The sequence below is a fragment of the Ahaetulla prasina genome, chromosome 1 (assembly GCF_028640845.1).
Source record: "Ahaetulla prasina isolate Xishuangbanna chromosome 1, ASM2864084v1, whole genome shotgun sequence".
NCBI classification, from domain to species: domain Eukaryota; kingdom Metazoa; phylum Chordata; class Lepidosauria; order Squamata; family Colubridae; genus Ahaetulla; species Ahaetulla prasina.
Window position 1 is genome coordinate 325,127,029 of NC_080539.1, and position 15,637 is coordinate 325,142,665.

The window sequence follows — 15,637 nt, forward strand, 5'->3', positions numbered from 1 at the left end:
AGCAAAAAGCTATTTATGGCCTATTATTGGGCCTTATGTAAACCTTATGTAAAGAAAATAATTAAATAAAATAAATGGAGTAGAAAAGAATCTAAGCAAAATAAAAAAAAATGTGAGAATACAGTTAAATGTATTCTGCTGTTCAGTTCTGCAGGTTAAAATCATTCTTCTTGCAGGTAAGTGCTTGCATGCTTCATTATCTTCTCCAAATGAATGCACCCTTTATATGCAACTGAAGATGTGACATTTGGAGGGCAATAAGTTGAGGGAAGCTGATATATGAATGAAATAACAGCATTTTTGCAAGCATCTGATTCTGTTTGATTTATTATCATGAATCAAATCTTTATTATGGTTATAGACCAGCATATTATCATCATGTAAACAAATTGAGCTCTTATGAAAGAATATTAGAATTCTTTGCTTTTTGCTACATATTTCTTTTGCCTTTCTTATCAACCTCATAGATCAGGGCTTGAAATTCCTGACAGGTCTTTATTCTGAGCTTTCAAACATGGTGACTAGTTATATTCATGAGATCAGAGCATGAGAAATTTAGGCTATGGACGATCTTTTTCCGTATCCCAGGTTTTCATATTCTTCCATTTGTTCCTCCATTTCTCATTTTCTTTATTTTTGTATTCTATCCAGTTACAGTGACCTATAACTATAACTGTGTGGTACTGAATATGCTTTGGAATGTTGTTCTCACCTGCCACATGCAAAATAACCAAATAATGCTTTTAACATCCGGTACGATCTCACAGATTACAAGTTAAGTTTTATATACACATAAAATATACTACTCAAGGAAATTTGTTTCTAGTCCAAGAAAATATAATAATAATAACAGAGTTGGAAGGGGCCTTGGAGGTCTTCTAGTCCAACCCCCTGCCCAGGCAGGAAACCCTACACCATTTCAGACAAATGGTTATCCAACATTTTCTTAAAAATTTCCAGTGTTGGAGCATTTACAACTTCTGCAGGCAAGTTGTTCCACTGATTAATTGTTCTAACTGTCAGGAAATTTCTCCTTAGTTCTAAGTTGCTTCTCTCCTTGATTAGTTTCCACCCATTCCTTCTTGTTCTACCCTCAGGTGCTTTGGAGAATAGTTTGACTCCCTCTTCTTTGTGGCAACCCCTGAGATATTGGAACACTGCTATCATGTGTCCCCTAGTCCTTCTTTTCATTAAACTAGGCATACCCAGTTCTTGCAACCGTTCTTCATATGTTTTAGCCTCCAGTCCCCTAATCATCTTTGTTGCTCTTCTCCGCACTTTTTCTAGAATCTCAACATCTTTTTTACATTGTGGCGACCAAAACTGAATGCAATATTCCAAGTGTGGCCTTACCAAGACATTATAAAGTGGTATTAACACTTCACGTGATCTTGATTCTATCCCTCTGTTTATGCAGCCCAGAACTGTCTTGGCTTTTTTGGCAGCTGCTGCACACTGCTGGCTCATATCTAAATGGTTATCCACTAGGACTCCAAGATCCCTCTCACAGGTACTACTATTGAGCAAGGTACCACATATCCGGTACCTGTGCATTTTGGGGTTTTTTGGCCTAAATGTAGAACCTTACTTTTTTCACTGTTGAATTTCATTTTGTTAGATAGTGCCCAATATTCAAGTCTGTCAAGATCTTTCTGTATCTTGAGTCTATCTTCTGGAGTGTTGGCTATTCCTGCCAGCTTGGTGTCATCTGCAAGTTCCCCATCTATCCCCTCGTCCAAGTCATTGATGAAGATGTTGAAGAGTACTGGTCCTAAAACAGAGCCTTGGGGTACTCCACTGCATACTTCCCTCCATGTGGATGTAGTTCTGTTGAGGACTACACGTTGAGTGCGGTTGATCAGCCAGTTACGAATCCATCTGGTGGTGGTGCTGTCTAACCCTGTCTAACCCACATTTTTCTACTTTATCTAGTAGTAGGTTATAGTCTACTTTATCAAATGCTTTACAAATGCTTTATAATTAGACCAAGAAGAAAGTAATGCTTCATCTTTCCTTGTATCAGAACTTATTGTTTTGTAAATTTATATAGCTGCCTATCTCACATACATGACTGAGCAAAAGATACATACTACAATCAGTACATATACAATCAAAATTATAATCTTGTAGTTTTGCAAATAGATTTATATGAGTTATTATTCTCAAACATTTTTGCTGGCCCTGTATACCAATGTAATTTGCAGTATATCTGTCACCTGAAATGGGACCAGATGTCACGTAGAATAAAAACAATACAGCACAATGAAATACCTAAGTCTAATATTACAAATAAGTCAATGTTTTTTTAAAACTAGCTTTTAAAAATGCTCTTTGGTTATCTTGAATATACCATTATGTCCTTAGTAAAATGGGAATCCCAGAATATCTCATTATTTTTATGCAAAACCTATGCACAAAAGATGAAACCACAGTCTAATAGAATACGACAAGCCAAACTGGTTACAATTGAATAAAGGAGTAGGACAAGATGCATCTTCTCTCCTTAATATGATGAGCATATAAATATAGAAGTTAAAATAGAAGATGAGCATGGTTTTAAAACTGGAGGTGTAAACGTTAATAACCTGTCCCATGCCTATAACACTGAAATGGCATAGATAGTTGAAACTGCAAAACTCTAGTAATGAAGAACAGTGAAAAATGAGACTAACATTAAAAATAGTTATAATTGAACTAATGACAACAGATACAGCTGATAGCCTTAGAAGTAGCAATGAAGGTATTAAAATGGCGGATAGTTTCTGTTTTTAGGATTAACTATCAGCCATTAAAGAACCAGCACTAAAGAAATACAATGCATAATAGCACTTGGTAGGGTAAGAATCAAGGCTTTAGAAACAATATTCAGCTGTTCTGACATTTTAATTTATACAAGGATTGATATCTTCCGAAAATGTTTTCCCCCCATAACATTTAAACTGGACTTAAGAAACAAGATAGAAAGACAATGTTTTTGAATTTTAGAGTTGGAGAAGTTTTTTGAGAATACCATAATCGGTCAAGAAAACAAAACTATCATTGAACAAATCAATCCCAAATTCTCAATGCTCAAATAACGAAACTCAAATAATCCTCCAATCATTTTGGACACATTATGCGATGACTTAGCTCTCTGGAGTCTTTAGGAAAGGCAGAAGGCAAAAGGAAGAGGAAAACCAGCAGCAGAGTGCACGAACTTGATTACAGTATGAGGAATGTACTGTTGGAAGACTGGAGGCACATCATTCTGGAAAGGATATTTGTAGTCACCAGCAGTCAACACCAATTTGATGGTATTGTGAAACAATATTTATCATTCATCAATATATGCACGATTAATAACATCAGAGATCATGCACTAGATATCACTTGTGTTTTTTTGAACATCATCCAGATACACTTATAAGATGATATATAAACTACATTATTTTATTTTTTAATGTAAACAGGTTCTCTGTATGTATTCTGTATTCAATAAATCTATTTTCTTGCCTTTGGTGTTTGTGTAACCTTATTATTCATTTGAGTGAGACGGACAGTATGGAAACGTGATACACAAACAAACAAACAAGCAAGCAAGCAAATAAATTTTCCATTACTGCAGAAAATTACACTGTCACCCATGTGAATAAAGTTATTTTCCAAATACATCAGTTTATTGTACATCCACTAATGTGTGTAACCTTTGTAAAGAGGTTTGTAACCTTTGTTCTTCACAGAAACATGCATACATATTTAAATGCATTTAAGTACATAGGGATGAACAGATTACACGTAGCAACACTGGGAATCTGCATTTCCAGGTTTTTGAATATGCTTTGGAATGTGCATATTGTAACTCACATTTGTACAAGAGGAGAAAGAAAAAACAACACATATGGGATTCAATAGGATAGTAGCTTCATTTTCTAGTCCTCATACAAATTATACAGTGTCACCTTGAGTTGTGAAGTTTATTGCTCTCTGAGTGCTTTTTATAAGGCTACTGGGTATAATGCAATCTAATTATATTGGTAATAGATGCCATGAAACAAGAGCCTGTGACATAACAGCAGTTGCTAAATTGTTTTAGTTTCTTTCTCTTCATTCAGCATTAACATTTCTGCTCTGCTAGAAATCCGCAAGTTCCTTTATTAAACATTCATGCACCTGCTACACTATAGTAAAACATACCAATGAGACATAAGACTGTTTAATGCAGTACAAAAAATAGTCTTTTAGAAATTACGAATTCCTTCCTTCTTGCCTCAATCCAAGCCTTGCCAAAATAAATTTTAATTGATTTGTGTTCTGTTCAAACCAGGAAATAGCTGGATTCTTGATTCCCATTTACAGATTTCTAACTAAAGATTTTTCAACTTATGGAATTTCCTACCTATATTGCAGAATCACGAATCACTAATTTAGGGAGACAACCCATCCTACATACTGTAAGTACTGCATAAGGATATTCAGAGACTGTGAGTTCTAGTTTTCCATTAAGTATGAAAGCCAGCTGGGTGATTTTGAGCCATTCTATCTCAGCCCAACTCAACTCCCAGGATTGTTATTGTGGGAGGAAAATTGGAAGGGAGCATTAGATGAACTATTTTGAAATGTACAACATAAATAAGAGATATAAATCTAATCTAATCCAATGGAATGAAAAATCATTTATTTTTTCAAACAGATATAGAAAAAAATAGTAAACTTAATCAATTCTTAAGGGGCGTGCATAAGAGCACAAAAGTGCCTACTGTTCCTGTCCTATTGTTCCCTTTCATTATATCAAATTAATAGTTTTGCTTATATATATACATATTTTAGCCTATATTTTATATTTTATACATATTTTAGTCTATATATATGTTTATATGATATGTTGTTGTTTTTATGTAAATGTTTGTGTATACTGTTGTGACAAAATAAAACAAAATAAAAATTCTCTGTGTGTCTATTCAAATATGTTCCTTCTTTGGAGTCATTTGCCTTCACTCATATACCCATCCACACAACTCCTTATAGAAACACACTGATTACTCTCTTAATTCACATATAATTTGGAAACACCTTGCAAACAGATCAGAAATGAGTAAAAAATTGATCTTGGCCAGCAAGAAAACTCAGAAAGGAAAGAGGCATTGTAGCTACAGCAGAGATTCAGTTCTGAATGCATCCACAAGAGTTTCGGCCTTTTCTAGGAGCACCGTGAACTTATAACTGAATACTTGAAAAGGAAAAGGAGCAAATGTTATTTAGGAAGTTACTATTAAGGGATAGTTGAACTCTTTAATTTCACAGAATCATTTTAATTTTAAATGTAGTGGTTAAGGAGCTGATATAGAAACCAGGAGACTGTGACATCTAATCCTTCCTTAGGCACAAAAATCAGCACAAAACTGGTTGACTTTGGGCCAGGCACTCTCTCTTAGCCCAATCCACCAGGGTGGTTGTTGTGGGAAAAACAAAAGGAGGAAGTAGCATTATTATGCTTGCTGCCTTAACTTACTTATAAAGTAATAAAGGTGGGATGAAAATTAAATAAATAAATAAAGTAAAATTTACTTGGAACATTTTGAGCAGAAAAAAACTATTCAAATCAAATATTTAGTGGGAAAAAATCAAGAACTTACACTTCTGCTTCAGTATACTGGTGAATGTTGCAATGGTGGTTTTAAAAAATAAACGTGTTTCTTCATTCATTTTTTTAAGAATTAAAATTGTGAAATTGAAAACTATGATGTATGAGGATTTCCCAATATTTAAGAACTTGCCTATACTAAGTCAAAATTTGGCTCTTTTGTGGTCAGCATTATCAGCAATTATCATAACAAACCTTGGCAGAAAAGTCTTCTGGCATATTTTACATAGGCATATTCAGCCACAGAGGTAGGGCATATCCTTTTAAAGCAGAAAGATGTGGCATTTTCAAACTTCAATCAGTGGGTTCAGATGGCAATTTATTCACTTCCCATTAAATGGAAATTTCATTAAATGGTTCACACAGCTCTGCTCCTAGAAGATGCTAGGAATTTTAACTTGGATCACAGTACAAAACACTCACTCTAACCCTGTCCTCCTTTTCCTGAATATGTTCAGTGAAGGATGATAAAGTGGTTGTTTAGACTCATAAAATATGTTTAAAATTGGGGTGAAATCAACAAGATACTCTAAGCAGACTTATTTCACTGAAAAGGTGATAAAACAAAGAGATAAAATGCTACAAAAGTTGGGTGCTGTTAATGAGGGGTGGACAATGAAGATCCATTGACAGAATCAGGACCAGTTTAATAAAAAAAAAGAAAATAGGCATGTTCAGCCAATCAGTATTTATGGCCTGTTTAGAATTTGCTTGTGACAGTTTTTTCAAAGCTGACTTTAGGAGAAGGATTTCTGATTTATCTCAAAATCCCCAGCAGATATTTTTGAAAGGAAAATACTACTGCATTCAAGAAAAAGTAAGAAAGGTCAATTTATATAAAGGCTTTTTAAAGAAAGTTGTGTATGCAGCTGCTTTAGAAACCAGGAGACTGTGACATCTAATCCTTCCTTAGGCACAAAAATCAGCACAAAACTGGTTGACTTTGGGCCAGGCACTCTCTCTTAGCCCAATCCACCAGGGTGGTTGTTGTGGGAAAAACAAAAGGAGGAAGTAGCATTATTATGCTTGCTGCCTTAACTTACTTATAAAGTAATAAAGGTGGGATGAAAATTAAATAAATAAATAAAGTAAAATTTACTTGGAACATTTTGAGCAGAAAAAAACTATTCAAATCAAATATTTAGTGGGAAAAAATCAAGAACTTACACTTCTGCTTCAGTATACTGGTGAATGTTGCAATGGTGGTTTTAAAAAATAAACGTGTTTCTTCATTCATTTTTTTAAGAATTAAAATTGTGAAATTGAAAACTATGATGTATGAGGATTTCCCAATATTTAAGAACTTGCCTATACTAAGTCAAAATTTGGCTCTTTTGTGGTCAGCATTATCAGCAATTATCATAACAAACCTTGGCAGAAAAGTCTTCTGGCATATTTTACATAGGCATATTCAGCCACAGAGGTAGGGCATATCCTTTTAAAGCAGAAAGATGTGGCATTTTCAAACTTCAATCAGTGGGTTCAGATGGCAATTTATTCACTTCCCATTAAATGGAAATTTCATTAAATGGTTCACACAGCTCTGCTCCTAGAAGATGCTAGGAATTTTAACTTGGATCACAGTACAAAACACTCACTCTAACCCTGTCCTCCTTTTCCTGAATATGTTCAGTGAAGGATGATAAAGTGGTTGTTTAGACTCATAAAATATGTTTAAAATTGGGGTGAAATCAACAAGATACTCTAAGCAGACTTATTTCACTGAAAAGGTGATAAAACAAAGAGATAAAATGCTACAAAAGTTGGGTGCTGTTAATGAGGGGTGGACAATGAAGATCCATTGACAGAATCAGGACCAGTTTAATAAAAAAAAAGAAAATAGGCATGTTCAGCCAATCAGTATTTATGGCCTGTTTAGAATTTGCTTGTGACAGTTTTTTCAAAGCTGACTTTAGGAGAAGGATTTCTGATTTATCTCAAAATCCCCAGCAGATATTTTTGAAAGGAAAATACTACTGCATTCAAGAAAAAGTAAGAAAGGTCAATTTATATAAAGGCTTTTTAAAGAAAGTTGTGTATGCAGCTGCTTTAGCCTGAGGACAAAGTATAGCTTTCCAATTTCATTTATATCAGACATCAAAGGCAAAGACACACATATTTGTGCAAAGCAATGATAACTAATATTTAAAAAACAAACAGTGATGGCTGATGAAATGCACTTGATTTAACTATTGTCAATTCAAACAATAGAAAAATATGCTTCTGTGAACATCTCTAAAAATATGCAAAGATACTTAGTTCAGACCCTGTGGGTCAAAGATAAATTCCAAAGGTTTTTAAAATATATTTTAAAAATCAAAGTGGAGCATAACTGGTTATTCTCTGTATATAGAATTTTTTCTATGGGAGAAAACTACATTTGAAAACATGATATCATTGAAACAATGGTGATGGAAGAGATGAATAAAGAGAAAAATTAAGCACATTGAATACGATCAAAATAATGCAAATATTTCATGTTTTTTTATTCCTCAGCTGTAAAATACAATATAAAAACATTTTAGAATACTTTTAGTAAGATAAGATGAAATATATATATATTTCATAAAACATTTTTCTTTTGCATGTCTTTGAAGATGAAGGGAAGAAACAGTGTCTCATGTTCTTGAAAAACTGGGAGAAAAACTAAAGTCTGTGGCAGTAACTAGCTGAAAGCACCCAAACTTAGAAACAAAAATGTTGCTGTCTGCCTGTTAAACACAGGAACTGCATGGATATGTTAAACAGTACAAATCAGTTATGAACAAAGAATCTATTGTTTCTAATGGTATGAAAGTGGCTTTTAAAAAAATTATCTACATTTTCCATATGACACATAAGTATATATGCTCCCATCTTATGCTTTTGTTCCAAAGACATGTCTTTTCTATCAGAGGAACTGTTTCAGCTTTCAATCATATTGGTTGAACATTTTAAAATATCTTTTTCAACCTCTTCTTTAAGGTATGCCCCACCAGAATTTTTGGCTTTGCATAAAGGGCAACAACAAAGACCATATCTTATCTCATAGTAAATTTATCCTCCTGTGCTAAAGATTATTCATACAGTACCACCTGTGGACATTATTATTACTATTATAAGGCCATTCAATCCCATATAGGCATACAATTAAAAAAATCATTACTAAAAGAAAAATACAAGGAGGAGTGGGAGGGAAACACAAATAGTCCAGTGCATAGGATCCACAACTCCCTATAACTCAAGGGTAGAGGAAGAGCCAACTTTTCAGGGCTCTTTCAAACACTGACAAAGTTGGGCCCAGAGCGATCTCAGAAGGCTGTTGTTCCAGAGGACAGGTGCTACGACAAAGAAGGTAGACTTCCTAGATCCCATCATATGATATTAATTGAGGGGACCCGGAACCAATTATAGTGTGGTTAGAAGCTGCAGAAGACATACAGTACATTATATAGCCAGCTGTATATCATGAAGATCTTTATAGGTAATAACCAGCACCTTGAATTGCACATGGAAGCTTACTGGTAAGTTATAAAACTCATGGCACAAAAGTGTTACATGCCCATTATTGCCTGTGCTGCTGCATTCTGGATCAGTTACAGCTTTTGACTAATTTTCAAGGGCAGATCATAGACAGCATATTGGAATAGTCTATGTAAGAGATGTCCAAAGTATAAGTGACTGAAGAGCCCCTGGTTCAGATAAGTGTACAATAGGAACACAAGAACTTTTGTAAAGGCCATATTTGCCCCTTGCTTCAGCAGGATCTGTAAGTTCAAGAAACTTCACAAATATAGAAACCAAGATGGAAGTTTTAGAAAGAATACAAGCAAACAAATATGTTTTCCACAGTTATCCTATCGTTTTAGATAAGTTATCATGAGTTAATATTCATAAAGGTTTTATACTTTCATTCTTTGATATGCCTTGTTTGTTTGTTTGTTTGTTTTCTGAGAAAGTTCCTTGAAAATGCCAGTGGCATATATTATTGAATGTAATATGATGTATAATTAGCAAATGTGATGTTCCTCTATTTGATGTCTAACTGAACATCATTCATTGCTGTTCAGAATTCTACCTTTAAGTAACTAGAGGTGGATGCATGCATTGGATTTAATCCTGAATTCCTTAATATTGCCAATCATATATAAGCTATATTCTGACTGCTGCCTTTTTATACTTTGATTGAAAATTTAAACAGCAGTATTTAAACAGCAGTATTATTGCCTAAGAGAACCTGTAACGGTAATCACAGAATACAAACCACAGAATAGCAAAAAATGCTTCTTTTATGTAAGTATTTTGTAGTATCCTCCCTCCATGGTAACAATTTAGCTGACATTGCAAGAAGATCAACAGTAGGCATATGTGGCTGTTTGCTCAGAAAACTAATGGTTGCTATTTTAAAAAATCTTGCCTATTTTTTTAAGAATGCAAGAATTCTTTGTCAGCATTATTAAATAGAGAAGAAAAGGCATGTGCTTGGGATCTGAACCAGTAGAAAAACCACATTTCCAATTTAAATATCATTTCAAAACCTTGTCTATAGTTTACTGTATCATGCACTATAATGTACTGTTATATTGGCATCCACAGTTAGACCTGTAAAGGTTTGAAATTATCAGAACGTGAAGCCAGTGTTCATATTGATTAAAGCCCCCTTTAAAGACCAATTACAGACCAATGCACTTTTAATAGGTTTTTTTTAATTGCATAGAGCAGAAACAGGAAAAAAATTACTAACTGTATTTTTGTGAATTCTGTTAACAATGGCATCATACTTTTATATATACAATAAAACAAATAACTTCAGAACATATATAACAATGATTGCAGATGATTTCATGCTTTAATATACAGGAAGGTAAGGTAAAAATATACCATAAATATATAAGGACATTTATAGGAATTATAAATTATAAACTTATTAAAAAATCCTATAAATGTATAAATATAAATATATAAATAATATATAAACAATATATAAATAAATAAATTTATAAATATTATAAATATAATCCTATAAATCCAGTAAGCTTATATAATATTACATAAGGAAGGAAAGGAAAGGAGTCCCTGCGGATTTTACTCTGCTAGTTGTTGCAATTATATGTGGTGGCGCTCATTTCTATTTTGAGGCTATGAGCCAGGGCTGTCCAAAGATGTTTCTGCAGTCATGTGACCAGCATGACATCGCGGAGTGCTGTTTTCTATCCACTGAAGTAGTACCTATCTATCTACTTGCATTTGCATGCTTTTGAACTGCTAGGTGGGCAGGAGCTAGGCAAAGATGCGCGGTCACTCTGTCAAGCAACGCTTGGATCTTCAACCCGGGATGTCAACTTTCCAACAAGCCCAGCGTCTTGAGCTGAACCATCAAGCTGTCCTTTATTAAATAACGTTCTATATAATAATGTAGATAATTGTAGGCATCAAGACTACAATAAACTGTGACTACAATTCAGTCTGAACTTTAAAAACTTTGTTTTGTGGTAGGCCATATATAATAGCTTCAGGGAAAATAACTTATTCATAACATAAATTTCACCTGTCCAGATGTTAATTAAAATTTAATCATTTTGTCTTAGAAGCTTCTACACCCCCCACCCCCACCTACATACACATTTCTTTATCTTTTCCTTCCCTAGATTACTTGAAGAAGAGAAAAGGGATTCTCGGCTCTAAATCAGTGGTAAGCAATCTTCTAACTTCTGGAAGTACTCTGTAGGTTTTTCCTTTTAAAATTAGAATCTTGAGAGTCAAGTTCATGTCTTCTAAGAGTTCAGCTACCATCCTTTTATTAAGTCAGGAATCAAGACCACAATTAACCATGACTACAAGACAAGGAGAAAACGCTCATGCTGCAAGGAACACGTTGTAAATAAGAACTGGTATGTCATGGGCATTGATGTCCTTAATTGCCAAGTCAAGCAACCATTTTAATCTACATCTTTGACATTCTTCTTATTCTTGCTTGCTAGTAAAGAACATTCATTTTAATAAGAATATGACTGATTACTATACAAGTTTACCATTTAAAAATTAAGACCAAAATCTTATATTGGAAATCTCGGAATTTTTTTAAAAAAATATCCTAGTAAATTAAATGAGATTTAGTTATTTGTTATTTATTAATTTATTACATTTATATGCTATCTATCTGACTATCGAGCGACTCTGATTTCACTACTGCATACATATGGATAGGTTTTGAAATAATTCTTAAAATAAAATTAAAGTCCCTCAAAGAGGGAGAACCTTAATTATAAATCACTTACAATTTAAATTATAAGTGTCCATCTATTAGAGATTCGGGAGGTTCTTCTCAACATTAGAGCAGGGACCCAGAAAAAATATTTTTAGTAAAAGTAATTTATCCAATATATTTTATATACAGGTAGGTGAATTCAGTTTTTCATGATACATATTAAAAATGTATCATTGATCTCAGTGAACTATCCATGACTTCAAATCAAATAGTATAAAACAAAAATCTGAACTCAGCTTTGGTTCCAGAATTTGTTCATTTGTTTATTAAATGTAAGCGTTAAGTATCTTTTGCTAATTACTTCAGGTTCTAAAAGGTTCTAAAAACAGTAATTACAGGAAATACAACAGTAGTGAACACAAGTGCATAACATTTTTTGCTTGATTGTTTGGGGTCATGATTACTTAAGTGAAAATACTAAAGACTTGCAGAGATGGAAAATCAGAAATAACTATTACCTCTAGAGAGCTACTGATGTCTGCAGTATGAACACTCATTCCACTGTCTTCTAAAATATTGTGTTCTAATCTACAATGTTTGTTTGATCAAATTGAGAGTTGAACAAACATAATGCACCTTCACCAAAGCAAATAAAAAACACTACTATCTGGCTTAAAATAAAACCAATATCCAGGCTAAAAAATCAGTGACATCTGGATTTCACTAAGTCTTAAAAGATTTACAGGGATATGCCCTGAATGCTGGTAACTGGATTACCTTTTCATTCTAATAGCACAAGATTTAAGAAGCAGAAAAAGAATACCCAAGCATCTTAGTAACAGTTTTAAAATGAAGCAGTTCAACAATGTTGGTAACTGCAAAAAGAAAGGATAAAATAAAATACCTAACAATGCTTGAACCTAAATCTCCATGTTCTTCTTCAGTATATTTCTTTTTCCTAAACTTCGCTCTACTGGTTTAATATGCATGGTTGCAGAAAAAATTACAATTCTTCTGAGATATCAATTTGATAGAACTTGCTATTTTTTCCAAAATTAATTTCATTTTCTTGATTAATTATCTCAACTATTATTCACTTTAGATGAATGAATATTCTGTTTTTATTGCCTTGTACAGGTCAGACATGTATTGATGTATTTTCAGCACTGCATTCCTCTTTTACACTTTTAAAAACAAAGGAAAAATGTAACATTTAGTGATCAGGAAAAGCAAAATTCAGAATTGGGCTATATGGATTATTTTTTATCTGTGTGAACTGGATCTATGTGGGGAAGACTTCTGTTTAAATTAAGACACCAAGTCTTAAGATTGGCCAAACTATTTTATATTTATGCTGATGATAATTCTGATGGCTGATGTAATCATTTCTATCAAACCATGTGACAGAAACACATTGTTTCATAATTTGCCTCCCTCAACCAGGAAATAATAATATCTTCAATATTATTAAACAACATTTGCCCACCTCAGATTCTTGGTAAGGATTCCATATAAAAAAATCCAGTGTAAACAACAGGCTGACTGATTGGTTAAAATTTTACCTGAGTGGTTAAAATTGTTAGCAACATTTAAAAACAAACAAGAATATATAAACATCACTAAACAAAAATTCAGTGATGGCAGAAAAAACAAACCTGGACAGGAACAGGAAAAGGAAGAAAGGAACCTCAGTGTTCCTCACCTGGACAAAGAGCTAGGACTTCAGGGCCCTTCAAAACACCAGCAGGGTGGTGCCCATTCAAATCTTAGGGAGAACCTCATTCCAGAGGGCAGGTGCTGATACATACAAGGCACATTTCCGGGTCTTAATAGATGGCATTGTTTATGAGGAAGAACACATTTTTATCTCAATCAACATTTCTTCAGCTAACCACAAACATAACTGCAAATGCAGGCTTACAAGTCAAAATGAAATGCATGATGATTGAGTTCTATGAGGTAGCAAGTTCTATTTTTACCATAATACTAGCTGCTTAATAAGAAGATATGTATAATACACTGGATTGTAGACTTAAAAATCTAATATTATGGTACAGTTTCTTTTCACTTCACCAGTTGCTGGTTCATAATAGTGCATTCAGTAAATAAAGCACCTTTCCAATGTATCAAAAGTATACAACCCCATCACACAATAAACTATTTTTTTTTCCAAAACAAGGAGAAATGTGTATGTTTATGAAAGAGATGATTATGGAATATAAAACAAAACTTAGAAATATGCAGAAAGGGGTTAGAGATGAGAGAAATAATAAAAAGCTTTTGGAATTTCTGCATCACTGTATCCAAATACAGAAAAGTACAATACTGAGCATATAAGTTAAAAAAATACATTTTTAAATCTACTGAAAAAAAGTAGAATGTATCATGGATATATATTGTTGTATAATCAAGTTATTTACAAGATCCTTAACTCTATCATAGTTCTAAAATTTGTATATGTGTATGTATGTATGTATGTATTTATGTATGTATGTATATTTGTATATCTGTCTTTTTCTAAAGACAGCAAAATAGCTTAAAAATAGATTAGGATGTTTCTACCTTGTATAACTGCGCAACTGATAACAGTTCATTTTAATAGTACAAATTCACATATTCTATTTGCTTTGCGAAAAAGATATCAGTTACCAATAGAATGCATAATTAGTTAAAAACAAATATAATTAAAATATTTGGGGCCATTTTACAATATTAACCATTTTAGTGCTTTCATCTTGCAAGATTTCTGAGATACAAATAAGATAACACAATATTTCTTTGAGCGGTATAAGAGGAAGAAAGTTGTCAGTACAACATGGAGAAATTCTATAGTTTTTCTTACATAGACAGAATGAATTCAAAATGAATAGGGCTTCAATATGTTGTCTTAAATCCTATTTCTTTCAGCTCACAGCATGCCTCTAATCTTTCAACTGGAAAATAAGTTCCTCCATTTTACCTATCTTATATACCCAATACTTTAATGTAAGGACGCACAGCTCAAAGCAGAAAAGCAGAATTACTCCTATCACAACAGTAGGGATGCTCCTGAAAACAGCACTGTCCAATTTTTTCAAAGCATATAATTCAACTTTTGACATATGTTTTCAACACATTGAAAACACCTCACTTTCAACACTTTGGCTAGCACTGGGAAAGTGTTGTTTTTCTTAAGTAAATCCAATCAAATCTTTATTACAGTCATACACCAGCCTAAGAAGGGTGAGACACAAACAATTAATAATTTTAAAAAGCTACAAAATATAAAATACCCAAGGCTAAAACAATGTTTCAAAAAGCTAGTGTGTATGTATATATATAAAAAACCAAAAACTATATAAAAAAGAAATCTATAAAAGGGGTAAAAATGTTAATTAAATATAGGAAAACATAAAAATGGCTAATATAGCTAACTAAATCTATCACAATACTCAACACTCTTAATTGACAAGTTAAATATGTATTCAGACCTGAAGCCCAGGTCATCATCTGAGAAATTTTAATCACTGCTGCACAGAACCTGAGAATTTATAGCAGGATTAGTGTCTGCAAGCGGCAGGAAGGTATAAAATTGTCTTGTGCGACCTGAGTATTTATATGGAGTATTGAGATGAGGCTAGTACAGATATCTCTATCGTACAGACACTGGAGGAGCACATGCTCTGTTGTTTCTGTACATGCAGAGTCAAAGGGACATTGCCTCTCTAGGTAGAAAATTTTCCTATATCAGCCTTCAAGGGCAGCCAAGGGGAGGGCATGACATCATGCCAGCATAAAAGCTCTCCAGTGACTAGGTTACTTCGTGGTTGGTTAAGTATGTCATGGAGAAG

General features: G+C 33.4%; 2 protein-coding genes across 7 annotated transcripts in view; one reads left to right on the forward strand and one right to left on the reverse strand.

The window, feature by feature from the left end:
- The window catches only part of CEP128 (centrosomal protein 128), a 217,706-nt gene that overhangs the window by 111,798 nt on the left and 90,271 nt on the right, over positions 1-15,637 (reverse strand). The gene's annotated exons all lie outside the window — the stretch shown is intronic.
- Positions 1,378-15,637, forward strand: part of LOC131187816 (uncharacterized) — a 227,972-nt gene continuing 213,712 nt past the window's right edge. The window contains exon 1 of the mRNA XM_058162477.1: positions 1,378-1,510. The gene's annotated coding sequence lies outside the window, so the exon portion shown is untranslated. The remainder of the gene's footprint in view (positions 1,511-15,637) is intronic.